This window comes from Atta colombica, unplaced genomic scaffold (assembly GCF_001594045.1).
Source record: "Atta colombica isolate Treedump-2 unplaced genomic scaffold, Acol1.0 scaffold180, whole genome shotgun sequence".
In the NCBI taxonomy this organism is placed as follows: Eukaryota; Metazoa; Arthropoda; class Insecta; order Hymenoptera; family Formicidae; genus Atta; species Atta colombica.
This window is the reverse complement of record NW_017259272.1, coordinates 4,240-27,231: the sequence shown is the minus strand read 5'-3', so window position 1 is coordinate 27,231 and position 22,992 is coordinate 4,240. Positions and strand designations below refer to the sequence as shown.

Below are 22,992 nucleotides of genomic sequence, written 5' to 3'. Positions count from 1 at the left end.
ACGAAAAAAATGTTATTTAATTAACTATTATCAATTTAATGTTAAAACTGAATCCTAAAAATACTTTCACTCGCTGCTTCTTCTGTTTAAACCGTGGAGAGATTTGAGTGAACTTAAAGATGCATACAAGACACGGAGCCTTTAGAATTCAGCATCTGCTTTGACGAAGGCGATAAAATATCATCGAAAAGCTCGAAAAAATACAGACAGCGTTTGAGCGCGTTGCTAAATTAATCGAAAAGCGTGAAAATGATCTGAAAACAGCAGATAGAGACAAATCCGATGACAATGAACTGGATTGCAATTCGATAGAAGCTGACGACGCGATGAAAGATCTGGTAGATTTTGGTAAGATTGACTGGATTGATTTATCGCAAATGATGTCGCGATTGAACGAAGACCAAAAAAGAATCTTCGATAGAGTATGCCAAGTTTTACAAAATAAAAATCGGATTCTGCGTACGTAAGTGGCGAGTATGGTACCGAAAAAAGTTTTCTTATTGAAATGATTAAACATTGGATCAGAAAACATTTGAAAAAAGCATTGCGATATCTGCTCCCATGGGTATCGCGGCATTCAATATCGATGGCTTGATGATTCATAGAATGTTTCAACTACCTGTCACCTATGAATCTACGGCAAAGTATACGCACTTGTCAGACATGATCTTGAAAACTTTGAGAGACAGAATAAAGACTGTTGAATTATTTATAATCAACGAAGTGTGATTTCGAATGTGACACTTATGTTTATCAATGTTTACGTTATATCTACGATTATGTGAAATCTTTGATACGACAGATACAGATGATGTTTCTTTGGCAGAAAATACATTTTTCTGTTTGAAGATTTGTTGCAGCTTTCCCCTGTAAAAAAAACAATCTCCGTTAAAATGTCTCGATCATCGATCAGAGATTCAAAAGTATTTAGATATGGATGAATTTGATTTGTGGAGATTGTTACGACGAACTCTTGATTAATATGAGACAGACATGAGACATATATCGCGATATATCTTCTAGAATACAAATATTCGTTTGGTAACGGATTCCGACAATGTTTTTCAGCCGAGAAAAATCCATTTCAATGGGAGTAATTACAAAGATTGAATAAATTTTGCACTTACATGAATCAATTATCGGTTGATACAATATGTTTATTATTCACGTGTTATTTGTGCAAAGTTTTGAACATGGCAATGCTCGATAAAATTGACAGTGATGAAATTCTATTGATAGCAGAAGATGATGTCGACTGTGCTTCAGCAATGAGAAAAAAAGTGCACAAAATTTTGGAAGACAAAGATGACAAAGTTTCAAAAACAGCTGATATTGAAAGAGTAATAATGATTAAAATTGGCGCTAATGATGATTCAACAAAACATTGATGTAACTTTGAGACTTGTCAATGGAACGAGAAGCAATGTAGTTGCAGTTAATCTCTGTTGATGGAAATCGTATAGATTCCATTAAAATAATTATTTCGGATAATAAAGAAATCATAATAAGTAGATATAATATTAAATTCGAAATATTCCACAAAATGATGGTATATCGGAAAAAATTTCCATCGTCTCTCAGTTATGGAATAACTATATACAAAAGTCAAAGAATTACGTGTAAAATGTAATCTAGGAACGAATGTGATAATCAAGCTTATATAGGTCTGTCACGAGTGAATACACTACATTTGATAAAAAATTTCAATCCGTTAAAGCAAACTTAGGAGCCATTGTAGAACATATTCGACTGAGATCTATGTTCAAATCTCAGCTACTATAAATCAATTCCGAGAAAAAAGCTATGAAAATTCACGATTGTCGATGGGCCATACCTAATATCATTGATGATGTATAGAATTATAGTTGCGAGAAACTAGAAAGTATAGTTACATGGAAAATATACCTCTGCAATCGTTTCATGTTACGCTAATGTAATATTGCAATGTGCGTTTCATTGTGTATGTACAGGCAACAAATACTGAAAAATAAAGTATCGAACGCATTAACTGATACTGTCTGTGCGTACGCTGAGCGTAAGCGTTGCAACATTCTAGCGATTAGAAGATCGCTTCGAAGAATGAACACAACAAGATTTTTCGGAATTTTTCACGGAATTTTTCTAATATCGACGTATTCCGAAATCAATGATGTTAGAACTCGAATTGAAGCACGTAATATCTTGTTCAAATGCCAAATGTAACTACGCTGGAAAAGAATTTGCTAATATTATACAGTCGACATTAAAAAAGAAAAAAGGTGTCACTCGCAGACTTTGATTGATTTAGAATTTTCAAAATGGGAAACGATAAATGGCAATTAACGAATGTAAGGATACTGTTCTGAAAAAGATAAAAGCTATAAAAGCTTCGAAGCATTCTTTGATTAATCATTTCGTAAAATTTTGTTCTGCTTGGTCTTTCAAACGCTTCGAAGCGTTTGTAGCGTCAAGTGGATCGCAGCCATAGACACCATGTCTGCAAAAGATACTATGTCTGCAAAAATTAAACCACCTTAAAATATGAATGTAAGATCTAAAACAAATAAAAATTTTCATCTGAACATATGCTCGCAAACACTTCGTTGAAGAGATATTTACTTCTGCGGTTGCAGAAACTGTAAGAACGAATAATGTCACAATAATATCGAAATAAGGTCTATCCTCTTTATTGCTCTATGATATCAAAATTTAATTATTAAACATTTTGTTCAAAATGATCTCTAGCCTGGAGACCAACGTTACATCTATTGATGAGGAGTGGTTGATTGACATTGTGTAATGGCATAATGTAATTTTTTCACACGCTTGTACAATTCTTCGTTTTAATTGAAGGTCATTAGCAAATACTGCATATATTTTTTGCTTCAGATGCTCTATACAAAAAAATCTAATGGTGTTAAATCTTGTTTTATTAAAAACTTCGATTAAAAACAATTCTGTATAACTTCAGAGATATAAATATCTTTTGAACGAAGCGTTTGCGAACATACATGCAGAAGAAAATTTTTATTTGTTTTGAGGTCCTGAATTTATATTTTAAGTTTAGCGGTTTAATCCCTGATAAGAGAATTATGTCTACAAAAGACACTATGGCTTTTCTTTTAGGAGACACAATGCTCGAAGTGAAATGAAAGCAGTATTGCTTAAAGCACTCCATTATTGAAAATATGCTAAAGAGAAAGCTTTTACGAAACATTCACAAAATGTTTTTAATGATAATTTTTATATTCACAAATTAAATATTGACATTCTTATTACTAAAATTTGGAATATTATTATTGCTTTATTATTAATATATTTGAGAATCTTTTTTAGTGGAATAGGTTGGGGAAACTACTAGTAACTTAAAAAAAAATGCATCTACATTAGTATCTCTAGGGTGATAGAAAACTATAATTAAAACTTTTAATATAATAATAAATGAAATAAATAAATTCAACCATGATTCCAATAAAAATATGTCTTACTATTATAACAGTACTTGAGATACATATTTTAACAAGAATTATTATAAATTATTATAAATACTATGTTCTTTATAAAACTACGATTTTTACATTTTGGATATCAGGATTTGTGCATATTACAAAATGCCTGCCAGATGCAGTGCTCCCAAATGCACGAACTCTAATAAAGACGAATATTTGCAGCACAACATTTGCAGCAAAAGATTTATAATATGTATCACTTACAAAGACTTTATCAATCGAGAAGGAAATTGCAGCACAATAGTGTACTGCTTTTGCATCATCTAAATTGTATATCCCTACCATGGCTCTATGGAGCGATTACCAGATCTAATCAGAGGAGATCGGATCACGTGATGCAGTTTGCCACTCTCTCTCTGTAAGATTTTCTAATGCTAGTCTATAACCTATGATATGGTCCATGCTTTTAGCGGTTATAAATGTCCGGCATCATTGGATTTCGAATGTCTCTTTTACATTTAAAAGTTTTGCTTGTTTGTCACTGCAAAGTGCGTATTCAATTAGTCTGCGTTCTTTTGTGCTTTTATTAAATGTTGTAAGAAAAGCAACGTACTACAATATTTCAGTAGTATACTATTGAAATATCGCCTTACAATGCGGCTTATATTTTTCTCCAATTTATAAAAGCGAATATAAGTGTATGCCTTAAGGTTTAAATACAAAATAAATATTTGGATTATTTATGATATGCATCTGAATTAGTTACTAAAACATCCAAATAGTCCTAGATAATGTATTTAATTTTGTTTTTTATAGTTACCTTAAGTCTGTTATATTATAATGTATCAGTAATTTATATGTAGATAATTGCCGAATGTGCACCACAACTATTTTTTATTATAATTTCTATTTGAAACTTTTGTATGCAAATAATTGAGAATTGTATCATTAAAAATTGTAGCTTGAGACTTTGGACATTTATTATTACACATTTAATCTTTTACTAATAATAAATTAATTTGTTATAAGTCTCTAAGGTATGATTTAAGTGAGCAGTATGCATTCGGTAACTCTCCCTTAATTATTTTTAATATTGTAAAATCTAAAAAGAAATGTCATATTGGGTTGTCCGGTTCGTGCCGATGTTGAAGGAAAATTGAAACGCAGAAAATTTTAATAAATGTATTGTATACTAAAATTTAAATTCTAGTCGGCACGAACTTTCCGGACTTTCCATTTTAAATCATATATTAATGATATATATTTATGCTACGGAATTAATAACATGATATTCGAATAATATTAAATAGCATTTTTCATTTTTGATTATTATAAAATAGTATACTCCAGTATTTAATTTTTTCGATATTCGTTATTATTAACGGTATATATTTATGTTATGTATATTATAAAAATTTAAATGATTGTCTAAAATAATATATTACCATGAAAAGTAACTGATATTATTAATGCCAGTTATGTTCAAAGTGAACATACATAAAGCGTATTTTCAGAAATGTAAAATGTAATCTTTAATTTAAATAAATAATTATCTGATAACATAATATTACAAATAATTGATATATTATTAAAGATGCCAATTCGAAATGAACATATGTACATAAAGCGCATCCTTAAAAATTGAAACCTTTAAAAAATTAAATGTTTACTTTAACAATTTAATAAATGATTAATTATCTAAAATAATATTATAAACTTTTAAAAATTTGAACGATTATCTAACAATATATATTACCATGAAAAGTAATGATGATATATTATTCAAGCTCCCAGTTCAGTGAACATACATAAAGCGTATTCTCAAAAATGTAAACTTTTAAAAATTTAAATGATGATATTATCATGACAAGTAATTGATATATTATTGAAGGTGTCAATTCAAAGTGAACATACATAAAGTATATATTATCTAAATTTAATATAATATGTAATGAAAAGTAACTATATATAATATGTTATTGAAGATGCGAGTTTAAAACGAACATATATACATATATAGTAAAACAGATTATAATTTGATTCTAGAAAATAAATGCTATATATTATTCTTAGTGCACAAAATAAAAATCGATTATTCGATTTGAAATTTATACTAGTCCGTACAATAAAAAATAATTGATTGTAATTCCAGAGTACCAATTTGTAAATGACTCGGAAAAAGAACATGGCGGCCTGCTCTAAAAAAACTTTAATGGATTTCTCAGTGTTTAGAAATAATGTCGAAGCTTTTACAAAATAATTGAAAAGATGGGTGAAAGCACAACTCCACTTAAGCCTTTTTTCAAGAAATTAGCTTTTTTATGTAATGTTGATAATAGAGAAAAAATAATAATAGAGAAATATTGTAACTTCTTAAGGATATTACATAAATTTATTTGATATTGTATCCATTTGTGCATAATAAAAAAGCAAGTTATTTTAATTTTTATTAAAATCAAGATTTTTGTAATTGTTAGACCTTTATTCCCGCCAATCCCCTCAATTATTACTACACTTGAAGCACGAAAAGTATTACATTAGAACGATATTTTTTCAAAAGCTCTAACGAAGTGAATATATAAATTTTTTAATTTACTGATTATTTGTATAATTTCGTATAATTTCTTTATACTTGACTCGAAAAGTTTTTATTTGTAAAATTTAGGTTTATTTAATATTTGCTAGTTTCAGGCAATAAATTTTTTGATCAATAAATCACGAAAATACAGTGTAAACTCAAAATCGGAAGTTGATACGAAAATTCGAAATTTTATGAAAGAAAGATTAGAGGGTTTTAATCTGAGGGTTTTATTTTCATAATTCTTTTATTTCAATATTCCATCGAAAGTTTTTTAGAGCAGACCGTCATGTTCCTTTTCCGAGTCACTAACAAATTGGTAATTATTTCATTGTATGGGCTTGTAAATAAATTTCAAATCAAATCTCAATAAACGACTTTTATTTTGTGCATTAAGAATAATATATAGCATTTATTTTCTATAACTAAATTGTAATCTGTTTTACTTGTCTGTAGTTCATTTTAAATTCGCACCTTCAATAACATATGAGTTACTTTTCATGATTACATATTATATTAAATTTAGATAATATATATTTATGTATGTTCACTTTGAATTGGCCTTCAATAATATATCAGTTATTTGTCATGGTAATATGTTATTAGATAATCATTTATTTAAATTAAAGGTTTATATTTTTGAAAATGCACTTTATATATGTTCATTTTGAACTGATATTAATAATATATCAGTTTACATATATTATTTTAGATAATCATTTAAATTTTTAAAGGTTTAAATTTTTGAAGATCTATTTTTGAACATGGCCTGAACTTTTCATTTTTATGATTTTTTAGGGATTAATAATATATCACTTTTCATGGTAATTGTTCAATTAAGAATAGGAATAAAAAAAAATCGATCAGCGAAAGCGTTTTGAAGGCGAATCAGATCTTATTTATTATTAATATATCATAGTTTAATATTTCGTTTACAAGGATATTACAATAATTAATTTTTTCAATATGAAGAAATCTGCGGCTGAGGCTCATCGAATGCTCTCAAATACTTATGGTGAGGCCGCTATTAGTGAAAGAACGTGTCGTGAGTAGTTTCAACGCTTCAAGAACGGTGATTTTGACGTCCAAGGTCATGCTCTGTATTTGGTGGGACCAGCTCGGCGTAGTGTATTATGAACTGTTAAAACCGACTGAAACATCACAGGCGATCAGTATCGAACGCAATTGATGCGTTTGAGCCGAGCATTGAAAGACAAACGGCCACAATACAACGAGAGACACGATAAAGTGATTTTGCAGCATGACAATGCTCGACCCCATGTTGCGAAAGTGGTCAAGACATACTTGGAAACGTTGAAATGGGAAGTCCTATCCCACCCGCCGTATTCTCCAGACGTTGCTCCCTCTGACTATCATTTGTTTCGCTCAATGGCACACGGCCTGGCTGACCAGCACTTCCGGTCTTATGAAGAAGTAAAAAATTGGATCGATTCGTGGATAGCCTCAAAAGATGACCAGTTTTTTCGACGCAGGATTCGTACGCTACCCGAAAGATGGGAGAAAGTAGTGGCCAGCGATGGACAATACTTTGAATCATAAATGTATAACCAGGTTTTTACAATAAAGCCTCGAATTTTGGAAAAAAACGGCGGAAGCAAAGTTGTACATCTAATAAATTTAATAAAGGAGTCATTATTTAATTATTCATTTAGATCTAGAAGTAAAGATGTCTAAAAATATAATTACTAATTATTTCATTTATTATGTCGATTTAATCAAAGATGTTATTTTATGATAATGACAAACTCCATTAAAAAATATTAATACGTCAGTAATAAAAATTTGATATTTTTCTATTAAACAAGGTCACTCAACCTATCCAATCTACATATCCAAAAAGAATCTGAAAGCGACTTCAACAAATCTGGAAATGAAAAGAAATATAAACTCAAAATTTTAAGTGCTAGAATTAATTTAGCCGTTGAATATTTATTTAGAAATTATTTATTCGTTTACTTTTGTAATAGAACCTAAAAGAGAGAAAAGAGATAATTAATAGAAAGATTTATAATTAATAATAATGTTTATACTTACCAAAGAGTTCGTTGAGAATATCCCAGGAAAGCTGAAAAAAAAAGGTAAACATTAATAATATATACAACACAAAGTAAATAAACAATTAGTTTAAATGCATTAAATAATTATTTGAACGGATATTTCATGTTACAGATATAAAAAAATTATTTGAATTGTTTTAAAATTAAATTAGCTTTGAGACATGCTTTGAGACCATTTGGAATGCGAACGCATAAGAGTGAGAGAGACAGAATGTAATAGATCATATTAATAAGACAAAGACAGACAATTAACTATTCAATAAAGATTAAATAACTGATTAAATATATTTGGCAACCGTTGAAATAATTCGGTAAATGTTTAAATAATTAAAGAACAACATTTAAAATGATAAAAAGCCGTTAAATAATTAATTAATGTAATTAAGAGTTCCGTTGGTTGATACATAAGAATATTATACTAAGCGAGTCAAGGACAATAGAAATGTCACTACGTGAAACTAAAGTTCAGTAAAAAAATAGATTTAAAACAACAAAAGATTTCGTTAATTTGATAATTTTGTTAAAATTTGAAAATCATCAAGTAACAGTAAGGTTCAGATACTTATCCTCATAGATAATTTTATTAATATGGGTAATTTGTAGAGCAAATTTGGGGATTAGAATCATTAGAGTTGCTCAGAGAATGTTTTTAGTTAGTTTATTAAATTTATTTCAATATTTTTAATCATAGGTTTGTTTTCTGTTCTTGCACTAATTACACTAATTCAAAAAATGTACACTAAAACGTTTTCTATTCCCAAAATCGCGCGGCGTCAGCGACGGTGTTTTTTGTTCCAGTACACAGAACTCAGTGCTCGAGTTCACTGTTTATCTACTGACTGCACTAGGTCTGGAGTCAGTACAAGCACTAGTGTACACTAGTTCAGCCACAAAAGACAGACGTTATACCAATAGTATGAAAATTGATAATTATTTAGAAGATACACTTCATCTTCAATTTCAATGAAATTATACTTATTCGGCACGTTTTTTGCATGAAACGAAAGAATCTGGCAGTAAAATGTACCTAATCCATTCGTCAGTTCTGGATAGCACTAATTCAATTCAGTTCAGTACTACAATCCTCATGCAGAAACAGAAAATAAACCTCATTTTGTTTGATCTAGTGGATTTCACTAGAATTCCCTGTAGGCGCATATGCATCGTGTAACATGTAAACGTAGACATGAACAAGTATAAAACTAATAAGATTACGGTTATTAATGTATTTTATGACATCTACAAGCAATTGTAAGCAAAAATAAAGCTTGAATGTATTCAGAAAGTATAATGTATGAATGTAATTAAAAGGAACTAGGTAGCCTTGCGCGGAAACTACGTAGCGACCATGTTTGCGCGTCAACTTGTAAACTGCAGGACACATGAACATCGACACTTCGAACATTGCGATCCACGGATCACCGGTCCTGGCCCTATTGGTCGTACTGTTAACTTTCGACCTACGTTCTCCACCTCGCGTGGGGAACCGATACCAGTCGGCGACGCTACTGCTTTGAGTACTCTTAGGATCAAGGAGTCTAACATGTACGCAGGACATCTCTCATCGCGAGAAGAGGCGCACTCAGAGCATATACGGTGGAATCCGAAAGATGATGCCTGATCAGGAAGAAGTCAGGGGCAACCCTAATGGAATTCTGCAGCGATTCTGACGAGCAAATCGATCGTCAGAATTATAGTATAGTGGCGAAAGATTAATCGAATCATCTAATAGCTGGTTTTCTCCGAAATTTCTCTTAGGATAGCTGGCACTCGGCCATTCCGCACAAAACGCGTGTGAGTCTCATATAGTAAAGTGAATGATTAAAAATCTAAAAAAAAACTTGGAACCGAAACGACCTCAATCTATTCTCAAACTTTGAGATCTCTGACTTTCTTGAAATCACGAGAATCTCGGATCAGAATGCCAAGTGGCCATTTTTGGTAAGCAGAACTGGAGCTGGAATGAACCAAACGCAGAGTTAAGGCGCCCAACTCGACGCTCATGGGACATCATGAAAGGTGTTGGTTGTTTAAGACAGCAGGACGATGGCCATGTTTGAATTCATTAATGAGTGTATAACAACTCACCTCGAAACAACTAGCTTTGAAAATGAATATCGCTGAAATGTCGAGCCTATACTCAGCGGCAAGTGGGCGTCGCCATGAAGCCCAGAAGAAGGCACGAGAGCCCAGACTATCTAGAGCTACCGTCGGTGCAGATCTTGGTGATAGTAATAAATACTCCAAAGGCCCTGGAGGATTGATGTGGAGAAAATTTCGTGTGAACAGGTCGTTGCACACGAGTCAGTTGATCCTAAGCCTTAGGAGAAATCCTGTGTCAATGAAGGCGTACCATTCTCTAGTGTACTACTCGAGCGATTGCAAAGAAGAGAGAGAGAGAAAGAGAGAGAGAGAGAGAGAGAGAGAGAGAGAGAGAGAGTGAAACACGCCCGTCGGGTGGAAGGGAATCCGGCTCCTATTCCGGAACTAGCAGCGGAACCGTATAATTCGGGCCATCGTAAGAGTGTGTTCGTCAGAGTAACCCAAAATGACCTGGAGATCCGGGAAAAATTTTCTTTTCTGTATAAGCATTCGAATTCCTTGGAAAGGAATAATCCCTCTAATAGGGAGATAGGGTTTGGAATGCGAAGAACCGCAGTTGCGGCGGTGTCCGGATCTTCTCCTCGGAAGATTGACTTTGAAAATCCAGGAGAAGGGCACATCTAGGTGTCGCACCGGCTTATACCTACATCCGCAGCAGGTCTCCGAAATAAAGAGCCTCGATAGATTAATGTAGATAGATAAGGGAAATTATAATATAGGAAATTATAATTATAAGAGAATATTATATAATTATTATAGATATCGGCAAATTGGATCCGTAATTTCGGAATAAGGATTGGCTCTAAGGAGCAGAACTTGTCAGGTTTGATCGGGAAGCGGGTCTGGCTGACGTGGCGGGCCTGGGCGAGATGAACGCTAGGGTGTTCTCACGCCGATTCCGAGATCCGAATTTCCGTGCCTTGGCCTCTCATGGATCTTCCTTGCTGCGAGGCTTCCGTAGCGGCGGGCCGTCGTGGTCGTCTTTTTCGGCGGCCATTCAACGCTCAGCTCAGATCTGACACAAACAAGGGCAATCCGACTAATTTCTATCCAATTCTAATCTAATTAAAACAAAGCATTGCGATAGTCCTCATGGGTGTTGACGCAATATGATTTCTGCCCAGTGCTCTGAATATCAACGTGAAGAAATTCAAGCAAGCGCAGATAAACGGCGGGACTAACTATAACTTTTTTAAGAGTTCTCGCAATTCCTATCATTATGACGACGGCGGTTGCTCTCACTATCGCACAGTCTAATCGACTGTACGAAAAACCAGCCTTGCCAAATCTTATCATCAGCCAGCCTAACCAAAATGAAAAAACAATTACAGTCTTGCTAACAAGGGCATAAAAGCCTTGCCAAGGTAACAAATATTAGATCGAATCCCCGCCATATGCTGAAGCGTTTAAACTCATTCTGCTCGTCTCAACAGGTAGAACTCGATTCGTCGGCTCCTTACGGGCCGTCTAGGCGTGCACGCGACTTTGTTCGGAAGCCGATTGGCTCAGATGGGCTTTTGCGATCGGAGGGCGCATACAGCATGCCTCATCCGATCGACTGGTCCGAGCAGGGTTGCGTATAAGAGATGAAACCCCGCATTGCGTTGTGTTGTCTGCGGTTGTGACTGAATCTATCTCCGTTAGGACGGAAATCGGCCCCTTACATCGATATCTATGGTCGTCACGTCTTTTGACCTCCAAAAGCGAAGGTGCTCGCTTCCCCTCAGCGCCTTTCGTCATCCTCTACGTTGGCTGCCTGTTTTCTCACCGTATTCGTGTTATGGGAAAGATATGTTATATCAGGATAATAATGTCACTTAGTTTTATATTCAACACAACTCTATATTGTAAAATCAGGTACATGTATTAGTCGCGCACAGTACGTCGGTTTACAAATATGTTCGGCTCGCGGTGCTCTCTGCAATGAGAGTTTTCGTCATGACTCGCTCGCCTTTTACGGTTCATCTCATAATAATCTTCACATCCAGTCTTGCATATGGTCTTACGATATCGAGTTACAACGTCTCAATGTTTCGCGCTTTCTCACGTTTCGCATCTGTGACTTTACGATACTATTCGGTGTACATTGCCAAATGCCAGGAAGTAATTTCTCCTAACAGTTCTACGGTCGGACGAAGATTTCTGTCCCCTTGTACGGTCGGATCCGAACTTCTCTACTTTTGTACGGTCTTACGAAGAAGACTTCCATTCTCTTCTACGTTCCGGCGAAGACTCCTCTTTCGCTCGCTCGCTGTCCACTCGGACTCCGTGCTCGGAGGGCTCATTTCACTTTCAGCGCTTACTTCGCCGCACACACTTGCAATCAACATTCGTTTTTACCAGGTGTATAAGTATGAAATGACGATTTTTTTCCCAAAAAAAACACGTTAAATTCGGAAGAATGATAAAAAGAGATTTATTCAAAGTATCCTCCATTGCTAGTTACACATTTTTCCCATCTTTCGGGCAATTTGTGGATACCACGCCAGTAAAAATCTTCCCCTTTTGCCGCGAACCATTCATCGAGCCATTTTTTCACATCTTCGTACGAACCAAAGCGCTGCTCAGCAAGTGCGTGATCCATCGATGCAAACAAGTGATAATCGGAAGGAGCCAAGTCTGGTGAATAAGCCGCATGAGATAGAACTTCCCAGCTGAGTGTTTCCAACGTGTCCCGAAATGGTTTTGCCGTATGTGATGGAGTATTGTCATGGAGAAAAATGACCTTGTGTTGCCTCTTTTGGTATTCTGGTCGTTTTTTAAGCAGCGAACGATTCAAATCGATCAATTGTTGTTGATAGCGTTTGGTATTAATGCCAGGCTTCAATAGCTCATAATAGATCACATCCTTCTGTTCCCACGAAACACAGAACATCGTCTTCTTGCCAAAGCGATTCGGTCTTGCGGTCGATGTGGATAGTGCGCCTGAGTCTACCCATGATTTTTTGCGCTTGGGATTCTCAAAAAAAATCCTTTTCATCCCGATAACGATACAAGAATGCAAGAATGACTTTCTTCTGTATTATGCGAGCAAAATTTCATATGTGTTTTTACGCCTTTCTATCTGTCTCTCGTTCATGTGGCACCCATGCCGACTTTCTGAATCTTTCCCATCTCTCGTAGGCGATTGGAAACAACTTGTTGACTAACGCTCAATTGCTCTATGAGTTGTTTTTGTATTTGTGAATCATCTTCATCCATACTTTTTGGATGATTTTCCGTGTTCCTTGTCTACAACATCGAAATCTCCAATTTTGAAACGCTGAACCATTGTTCACACGTTTTTTGCGATGTTCACCATAAGCTTCTCTAAGTAATCGGTATGATTCCGCAGCAGTTTTCTTCAAAACAAAAAATTAATGCTGTCCGCGAATGCTCCTTATTCTGTACAAATTTCGTCATATTAAATACAGCAACACAATACTATGCAAACACTTTTCAATCAAATCACTTTGCATTTGACACTTGTTGATAGTACAATAAAATGGCGTATAATGTTAAATCTTTGTACTTCACATTGCATTGATGCGCCATCTGTTTCTCAAATCGTTATTTTATACTTGTACACCTGGTAACTTACGCATCTTTTTATTTCAGGTACGTTTCATAAACCTGTTCTCGGCTGGACTAAAGTCATTCGGATCTAGGTGAGTATCCAATTGCCTCAGGTGTTCGTATTATGATGAACACTTCGTGCATCGGACATCAGAGAGAAAAACTTTTCAAAGGAAAAAACTCCATTATTTCTTCAAGCAATTCTCCTTATGAAGCCCTGAGTTTAGAGATTTTGCGCAAATGCCCTTCCCTCAACGAAAAAGCGTTTCCGGTCTACGACATAGAATTTTCTAGAATCGGCCTCCGTTATAGCTTGGATATTGCTTGGCCTGAATTATTACGGTGGCATTTTATCATGTCGCACCCCATTGCGAAATAGCGTTTTCGGCATATGGCGCAGGAATTTTCGGAATCCGGTTCCATTATTTCCCAAGATACTCTTCATCTTGGAGTATTATCTTGGAGTATTACGATGGAACTTCTCTGTAATAGGGGATTAGCACCTCCTGGAATGCGTATTCCAATCTTGCTAAATATAGATTGAGAATTGCCTCGGACGGCGGGGGTGCTGGTCCCTTGAGTCGAGAGGACAGAGGACCACCGACGGACAGGCGCGAAAAATGGCTTATGAGAGAAGAATTGAACGGAGAATCTCCCAAATCTGCAGAGACAATGGCAGGGGACTTTGGCGCTCCATCTTAATGACGAGATTGAGCACGCGGCGGAACGTCATGGCGATATGGAGATGTGCCAGAAATGCATCTAAACATTTGTCAAAGTGCATTTCCCCAAAGTTGCCTCCAGTGGGTAGTGAAATCTGCACACTGTGTGGGGAAGTATACCAGATGAAGTCAGGCCTCTCACAACATGAGAAGCACAAACATCCGGTGGCCAGAAATGTGGAACGTGCTAACGGTTCAACCAGAGGTGAGCAGGCACCTCGAAAATTGAAAGTGTTTACGGAAGAAAAAGAAAACAGGATCTCGAACTTGAAGTGACATTCAGAGAAAAGCGCGACGTGGCAATGCGATGCTGCCATTTATGGCAGTCTGGTATTGGGAGTATAAATTAGTTCAGTCCGTTTTTTTGTGTTCAAAAATGCATTTATTTCAAAACAAAATGAATGAACAGATCAATTGAAATATTGTCTATCGCTGTCTACTATTTTTTCCTATCTCAGGCAATTTTCGAATTCCATCTCGAAAAAATAACTCATCTTTGGAGGCGATCCAATTTTCCAATTTTCAATTTCTGCGAAAGAAGTGAACCGATGACTTGCTGCGTCCTTCGGAACAATAAGTAATCAGAAGGAGTAATGTCCGGAGAATACGGCGGGTGCGGTAAAACATCCCATTTGAGCAAATATTCCAATATCCAAATATTTTTTTACGACTTTAGCGACAGGAGGCCGAGCGTTGTCATAAAGAAGAATAACTTTATTATGTCTTTGCTCATATTCCAGTCGTTTTTTCTCGCAATGCACGATTCAAACGAATCAATTGTAGCCGATACTGATCGTCCGTAATGGAATCGCCAGGTTTCAACAGCTCGTAATAAACAAGGCCCTTTTGGTCCCAAATACAAAAAAACATGATTTTCGAATCATGAATGTTCGGCCGTGATGTTGATGTTGAGATCGATGGCAACGATTGACCGGGCTTAGCATAATATTTTTTCTTCTTGGGGTTGTCGTAGAATATGCACTTCTCATCTCCAGTCACAATCCGATGTTTTCTTTGTTGTCTTTAAATCAGCTATTCGCAAGTGAAAAATCGCTTTTCAATATCTCTCGGTTTCAGTTCATAAATCATCCAATTTCCTTGTTTTTGAATCATTCCCATGGCTCTCAATCGTATAGAAACGGCTTGTTACCTCCAATGATTCTGCAAGTTCCTCTTGCGTTTGACTCTGATCTTTTTCGAGTAATGCCTCTAATTCTTTATCTTCGAATTTTTTTGATTATCCAGAGCGAGGTTTGTCTTCAACGCTAAAATCTCCATCCTCGAAATCATTCCCTACATGATTTATCAGTTGGAGCAGTGTCACCATAAACTTCGACAAGCATTCGATGGGCTTCAGCCGCACTTTTCTTCCAATTATAGCAGAAAATCAAAACCTCCCGCAAATGCTGCTTGGTTAATACAAAATTCGACATTTCAAACACAGTAAAAATCAAGGTTTTTGTATGAAACTCAAAGCGATATAAATTGAATATTATTAGCAGATGTTTAATCTCTCTGAAACCGCCAAAATCAGCTGTCATTATGAATCATTCACAACAACTGGAACCATTTTTAAAGAAACGGACCGAACTAATTTGTGCTCCCAACAAAATAGGCAAGCAAATAAGAGACAAGAGGGCCATGCTGCCGTATGGTAAATGTTGGCAGTGATAGCGGAGCAGGAAGAATCTGCCGCAGACAAACCTATAGCAGGAGAGCCAACAGAAGTGGTGGAAATAATAGATGAAATGCATAAGGAGATATGTGAGTTGCCTACTTCTCTCGGGGATCCGCCACTTATCGATGAGGAAGCAATTAAACTAAGCACCGACATGGCGGTGCTGAAAGAAATGGAAGTCTCGGACTCTCTTTCAAAAGCAGATTGAAGAGAAAGAGTAGCAACAAAGGTCCTAGAGACCAAGCCCTCTGACGCTATTCCGAGGTCGCAGCTTGCGTCCGACTACTCAGAAGAGTGCTGAATTGAAATTGTTAATGAGGTAAGAGGTCACTCCAAGAGAGCAGATAGAGAAGGCGGATGATATCGTTAGAAATTTATTCGCAGGCAGAAGAGAAAATTCAAAAACGAACCGAAGAAAAAAGCGAAAGACCAGATATAAAAAGCAATATAAATATGCCAGAACTCAAAGTTGTATAGAAAAAATCCAGGTCTTAGGCTTTCTGGCTAAGTATGTAAGGAAGGGTATCGACTGGACTGAGGAATTGGTAACGGATCTCGGGGCAGATGATATTAAGAATCCATACAACTCGTTGTGGGACACGAAGTCTCACATTAATCCTCCAGAGTTTAGGGAAGCAGAGCTTCAACTGTGCGGATACAGTGTTTACTTCAATCTCGATTAAAAAAATAAGAAACGATTAAAGAAATAAGAACCGGGATCACCCGGACAAAGGTTAATATGGCGCCGAGCCTGGATGGATTATGTAAAAAGGATGTATGCCATTTGGCGGACATTGAAATTCTCCGGCTCTGGTTCAACTTAATAATAATCAGATCCAACCAATCAATTAGTAGCCTGGAGAATAAATAGAACGATGCTCTTGCCCAAAGATGGACAAGATAAGAACAAGGCCACGAACTATCGGCTTATTACCATCAGTTTAATTCTTATTTTACTGAGGGTACTTACGATTACTGAGGGATCGTCGATCAGAAACTGAGAAGTAGCGTAACGATGACACCGCCAAAAAGGCTTTACATCAGAAGCAAGATGTTACAATAATGTGCACATTTTGAGTGAGTTATTAAAGGAATCTAAAACGTCAGTTCTGCGGTTCTTGGCGCTCTCAGCCCGATCTTCATGGAACTATAGTCACTGGTCGTCCATTCTCGCTTCACTTTCCATGTGTCAATGAGTGAACTTATTTGAGGGAACATCAGGATCAGGTCTATGAAAGACAATCCCCTCCTCGTTTCGAAGGTGGACCCTTGATGGACTTCATTTATTACTTCAAGGCCAAACGCACGGATGAGGATCTCTTCCTTCCTCTCTCGTTCTCAAGGGAACCTCAGAGCGACGATCACGCGTTGGCATCTATCACCACTATGAGTCTTTTGCCCCTTAAGGAATGAACATCTTCTGAGATGGCCCTCGATTTCGTCGCTGTACTGGAAATAATATGACACGATGTATATTGATAGGCCAGGGACTTACACTTCCGCACACACACACACACACACACACAGTGCGTCATGCTAAGCTGCGAGATAAATATCATCTGCAATCGGAGATTGCTGACTGCTACCAACGCTCATGGGCGTTCTGAGCGCACTTTCATCCCCGTTTCATAAAAGGTGTGGCTCTCGCCTTGCTTCCTGACATAACTCGCCTTGATTCCTGTAATAACAGGATGTCAAATCGCTTTTTGGCAACGAGCTGACGCACCTCACCTATTACCGCAATTGATCATCCCGTATTCAGCTGCAGTATCCTAACTTCTGCTAGCTTGGAGCTGGAGAGTGCCGTTTGAGTGTCTTGTCTTTGCGTGTCTTTGTAAGAGACTATGCTGACTTCATGGTGGTATCTTCTATTTTTGCCACTTGCCTTTTCCGCTGGTGTGCATATTGCACAGATTATCGCATCGTTCTAGGATTATTTTGACAGCGCGAAGTTATTAACTGCCCTTTTTGGCTCTTTTCAAGTGTCGCATCTCTCTAAGACTATCTTGACACTTCGACCCTTGTTAATCTTGGCTATTTTCCCTTAGTGTTCAAATTTTATCTTACTTTACTATTTTTGGCTTCCATATGATTATTTTTCTTTCTTGGTAGAGAGAAGTCAAATGGCGTTATCCACCTATACGCCATTAGATCTGACTACTTCAGGGGGGTGACAGATATCCTGGAGGCGCCGTTCGAGACTGCTCGATTTATGTTCCAAAGTCATGCAGATTCTCAGCACGACTTCCTACATCTTGATCTTTGAATGAGCGCCATTATTTGGAAACGCTTATCATTAAGCATTCATCCATCGATGTTTGATGTGAGCTGAAAATTATAATTCATCCGTTTGTTAGACACCCTGGTTCCACCAAGGCCTGAAATTAATTTCAGCCGTGTCGGTCCCAGAAGGATCCCTCACCTACCGCCATAGCCTTCCTCTTCGAGGAAAGGGGCAACGTGACGACCACAACTATTGTGGAGTGATTGTGCGTTTTGACCGCAGGGTCAAAACGCACAATCACTCCACAATAGTTGTGGTCGTCACGTAGGAGCCATTTAGCCATTACTGCGCCGACTCGTGACTATGCTGTGTTGATATGCCTCTTTAGAAAGAGTCGACCCTGACTCCAACACCAAAGAACTTAGCAGATCAAGACGCGGGGAGGATCAGCAGCTTCAGGATGCTCTGTTCGAATATCGTCAATTCCATGTTCGTCATATAGAGGTCATTTGGCCTTTTCCTTTCCGGCACCGACTCGTGACTGTGCTGTCAGCGTAGCTTCCCTGAAAGGTACGATTCTAATCTTAACTCCAAAGAAACTTCAACAGAAGAATCAAGACGCCAAAAGGGGTAATATCCCAAGAATGCCCTTCGTCAATTCCATAGTTTCCCTAAGCCTCACCAACTCCAATCCCCCCAAAGAACCTCCATCGGACGGATCAAGGTACCGAGAAAGTTAGTAGCCGCGGGATACTTTAATACCGTCAATTCCGTGTGCGCTACCACAGTGTTTAGCCGTTCTAGAATGTTTCCGGGAGCACCAACTTGGAAGTAACTATATGTGACTTGGAGATGAGAGACTGTGTATTGCGCGTCTCGCTATGAACTTTGGAAGAGTCATAGCCACTCCCTGTACGTTCTAAACAGTTAATGTAAGTCGGCCCTGTCCCTAGGACGGGGCGAACATGCTATCTCACCTACTAAGGTATATGCGACAGACTATTCCAAAATCCAGCGAAGTCGCCCCGAGAAGGGCAATAGAAAAATAGCAACGCCTGCAGGGCGTTTCTACAGGGGTGAGCAGCTTCGCCGTGATACGCCTTGAGTCCTCGAGGCGTCTCGCGCCCACCACGGGGACCTGAAGAAGCCTGCTCATCTGCGTTTCGTCCAAACGCACGCTCTGGGAGGATAAGGATAGAGTGCGGAGTTAGAATTAGGATTAGGATTAGATATTAAATATTAGATATTGGCTTGTCCTTGATGCTGAGACAATCAAGTAATTAGATTGCTTCCTGTCGTATCGGAGCAAGCCAACTCTATGTAGGACGCCAGTAAACTCGACTCGCAACAATAGGCGCACGAATCGAACGCGCAAGGCATCTGATCGACCGACGCCCAATGTACGTTCTAAACAATCATTTGAATTTGTATTAAACTGTCTTATGGCATATGAGTTAGAATCAATGAATAAGCTTTATTTGCAAACTTACTGATTTCTCTACCAATTGTCCTTCGCCATTAGTTAGTCATCGCCGGCACCCAGACGCTCGGCGCCACATTGGGCACAGCAGCTACAACGTAGCCATTTTTTGAACTAGCGCATCTCGACTAACAAAAATTTAAGTACCGATTAGTGACACGTATATTAATTAACAAAATATATATTTTTATGACGTTTTCAGTTTACTCACAATATTTTTTTATATCAATTTAACTTTGAATGTTTTTATTTACTTTTAGTTTTAAAGTCATTCGATGAAAGGACCATACAATTATATTATAATATTTTAGCGTTTACAAAAGAGTTAAATTTTATTCAAAATTCATTGTAATAGATAACATATATAATTTCGAACATTAACACATTTTTAGAATAAACACACACACACACACACACACACACACAAAACACGCAAAAAAAATACATCTAAATTAATTGATTTATTGAGCAAAACAGTCATGGCTGTCACAAATAATTTATTTTTTGCAGAATTAATAAAAGAATTCATTTCTATATTTTTGAGAGATCTCAATAATTAATGATTGAAATATATTCATTGAAGTTTTCTTTTCTCTCAGCGAGCCAACAACATAAACGACACAAAGAAGTGTCGTGTGCTCTTATTTCTAAGAAAAAGATAATTACGCCGGAGAAATTCGTAACATAAACTAATCGCAAATACTGGCCTATTATAGAAGTTCCTTTCGAAAATCAAAATTTAAACTCTCTTAAACTTTATGGAAATGGATTCTACTTTTATTATTGCAGTAGACAATAATTAGAAATTTATCGCAGTTATAATTATTCTTAATATATATGTATATATTATATATTTCCCGTTTAACAAATACTTTATACATATAGTTTAACTTTAATGTTCTAGCTTACTACTGTTTAACACCTGTATAACACCTAAGTATATTATTACTACGTGTGTTCGACATTGCAAATCAGAGACAACCGTTTGCTCTTTTTGACGAAAATCGTTCGATAACTTTCTCGCATCTTTCTGCTGTTTGTCATCTCATCGCGTTTGGTATTAATACACTAGAGCCAATCGAGCTCGATCCACTCCGAATTTAAAAATCGAATTCACAGAGTTACTTACTAACGCAGATTTTCGCGCCTAAATTAAATTCATAACCTGTATATTTATGATAATGTATCCAACTGATTCGTTAAAACATAACATACATTTATATCTTTTAATATCTCTATTTTACAAATAGTGTATTTGAACTGTTATAATGTCTGAATCTACAAACGCTCAAAAACAAATAACATATTTCTATAAAATAGAAATTGATGGCGTACATTATGTATAATATTTAACGAGGAAAGTAAATTTTTAATTCTTTTCCTCTTTATGAATTTGAAGTTACGAATTTGAAAAGTATTTGCTAGTTAATTTTTAGATCAATGCTTATGTTGCACATATAAAATAAAATCAATCTGTATTTAAAGACTTTAACGAATATAAATCAAGTGATGTAATTTATAAATTGTTGAAATTTATTTTGCAATGTAGTTTCTTTTAAGAAAACACTTTACATATGAGTCTGCTACATTCATATGTAACGATCTATTTTTAGTATATAAGATTATTATCAGTTTCCAATAAAGCGAAAGACATTTTCAATTAATAGAGTATTTTTTATTTATTCATAAAAATAAACTATTTTATTTATAATCTAACCTTAAAGGACAGTTTACAACTCTGTAGCGTTCGGAATTAATTCTTGGCACTCAGATTGCTCAATGATCACGTGATCAAGCTCGCATTTCAGATTTACATTATCAAACGCACTTACTGTAATAAACAACGAAAATATTGCTTAGGTGAATTGAGCGTTCATAAAGAAGCATATGTATTCGAATTTAAAATGGAGCTAATCTATCGCTTTACAAGGTAAAAGAAAGAAATTAGAAGGACAAAAAGAAAATCAAAATCTAAAGTTGCAGAATAATTATTTTATTGTTCAAATAGAAGAATAGAGGCCGATTGATTGTCGCAGTACTTTCTTTATCTTATCTGAAATTCGAAGACGATAACTCGTCGCGGAGCGCAGTTGTCGCCAAGTCGCCACGACAAAACGTTCATTCACTATCTCTTGTACCAATCCTCTCTTGAAAAAGGAAATAAAAGTCTATTTAAAATTCAGAAGTTTCTAATTCTATTTGATAATATCGCATCCTGCGCAGATTCAAGTCCGAGTGTAATTCTACAGTAAATTTAAAAGGTAATCGTCAATTATTATCCAAATTTAAGATCTACAAATATACATTTTAAATATTAATATATATAAAGGAATACTCTCTATTATAGGGATAGGCGCCTAAGAGATAGCGGCGTTTCTGCTATTGAAATAAGCATTTAAACTTATTTATTATTTAATAAATATTTGACAATAAATTCTTCATGTAGTGATAGAATAAGGTACTAATAAAAAAATATGGGATATATTGAATTGTTTAATTACAGAAGTTAGATTCGACGATCATAAAATCATAAAGCGTGGAAATCGTAATACGAGATATCTATTCCTAATATGAACTAACATGCTCTTATAATGAAAAGCGTTGTTAAAATATAAGTGTTAAAATATAAGTGTAATTGTATAAAAAATTGTATAATAATAAAAAAGATAACCGAAATGAACATTGAGTGCCTACCTGCGATGCTTTATTCCAACTACCTGAATACGAGTATAATCTGAATATAATCTATCGTATGCTTATTCTTCGTGCACTGGCTATGTTTGTTTGTATTTTACAAACATTAAATAAAGTGTTTTAATTGCTATACTGTTATATTTTGCGTTTTATTATTGATTTCTCGGGCATCTCATATTAGGAACACAATTTTTTGACTTTGCAATTTGCTCACTTTTTACATTTTTTCAATTTTCAAAAAAAATGGAATTAAATTTTATGTAACATTATCTTAAAGCATATTAAATTCCCTTCAAAATGATCTATTATTTTTTTTAAATTCTGATATAGACTTCTAGCATTTATTTCAAATGATCGGTATCTCATAATAGGAGTCTTTTCTCTATATTTTAAATATTAAGATAATAATCGTTATCTTTATTATTGAGTATAACTAAATCACATTTGTTATC

At 35.7% G+C, this 22,992-nt stretch overlaps 1 pseudogene; it reads left to right on the top strand.

Moving 5' to 3' along the window:
- Positions 1–380: 380 nt before the first annotated feature.
- LOC108686434 lies at positions 381–1,782 on the top strand (annotated as a pseudogene).
- The last annotated feature ends 21,210 nt before the right edge of the window (positions 1,783–22,992 follow it).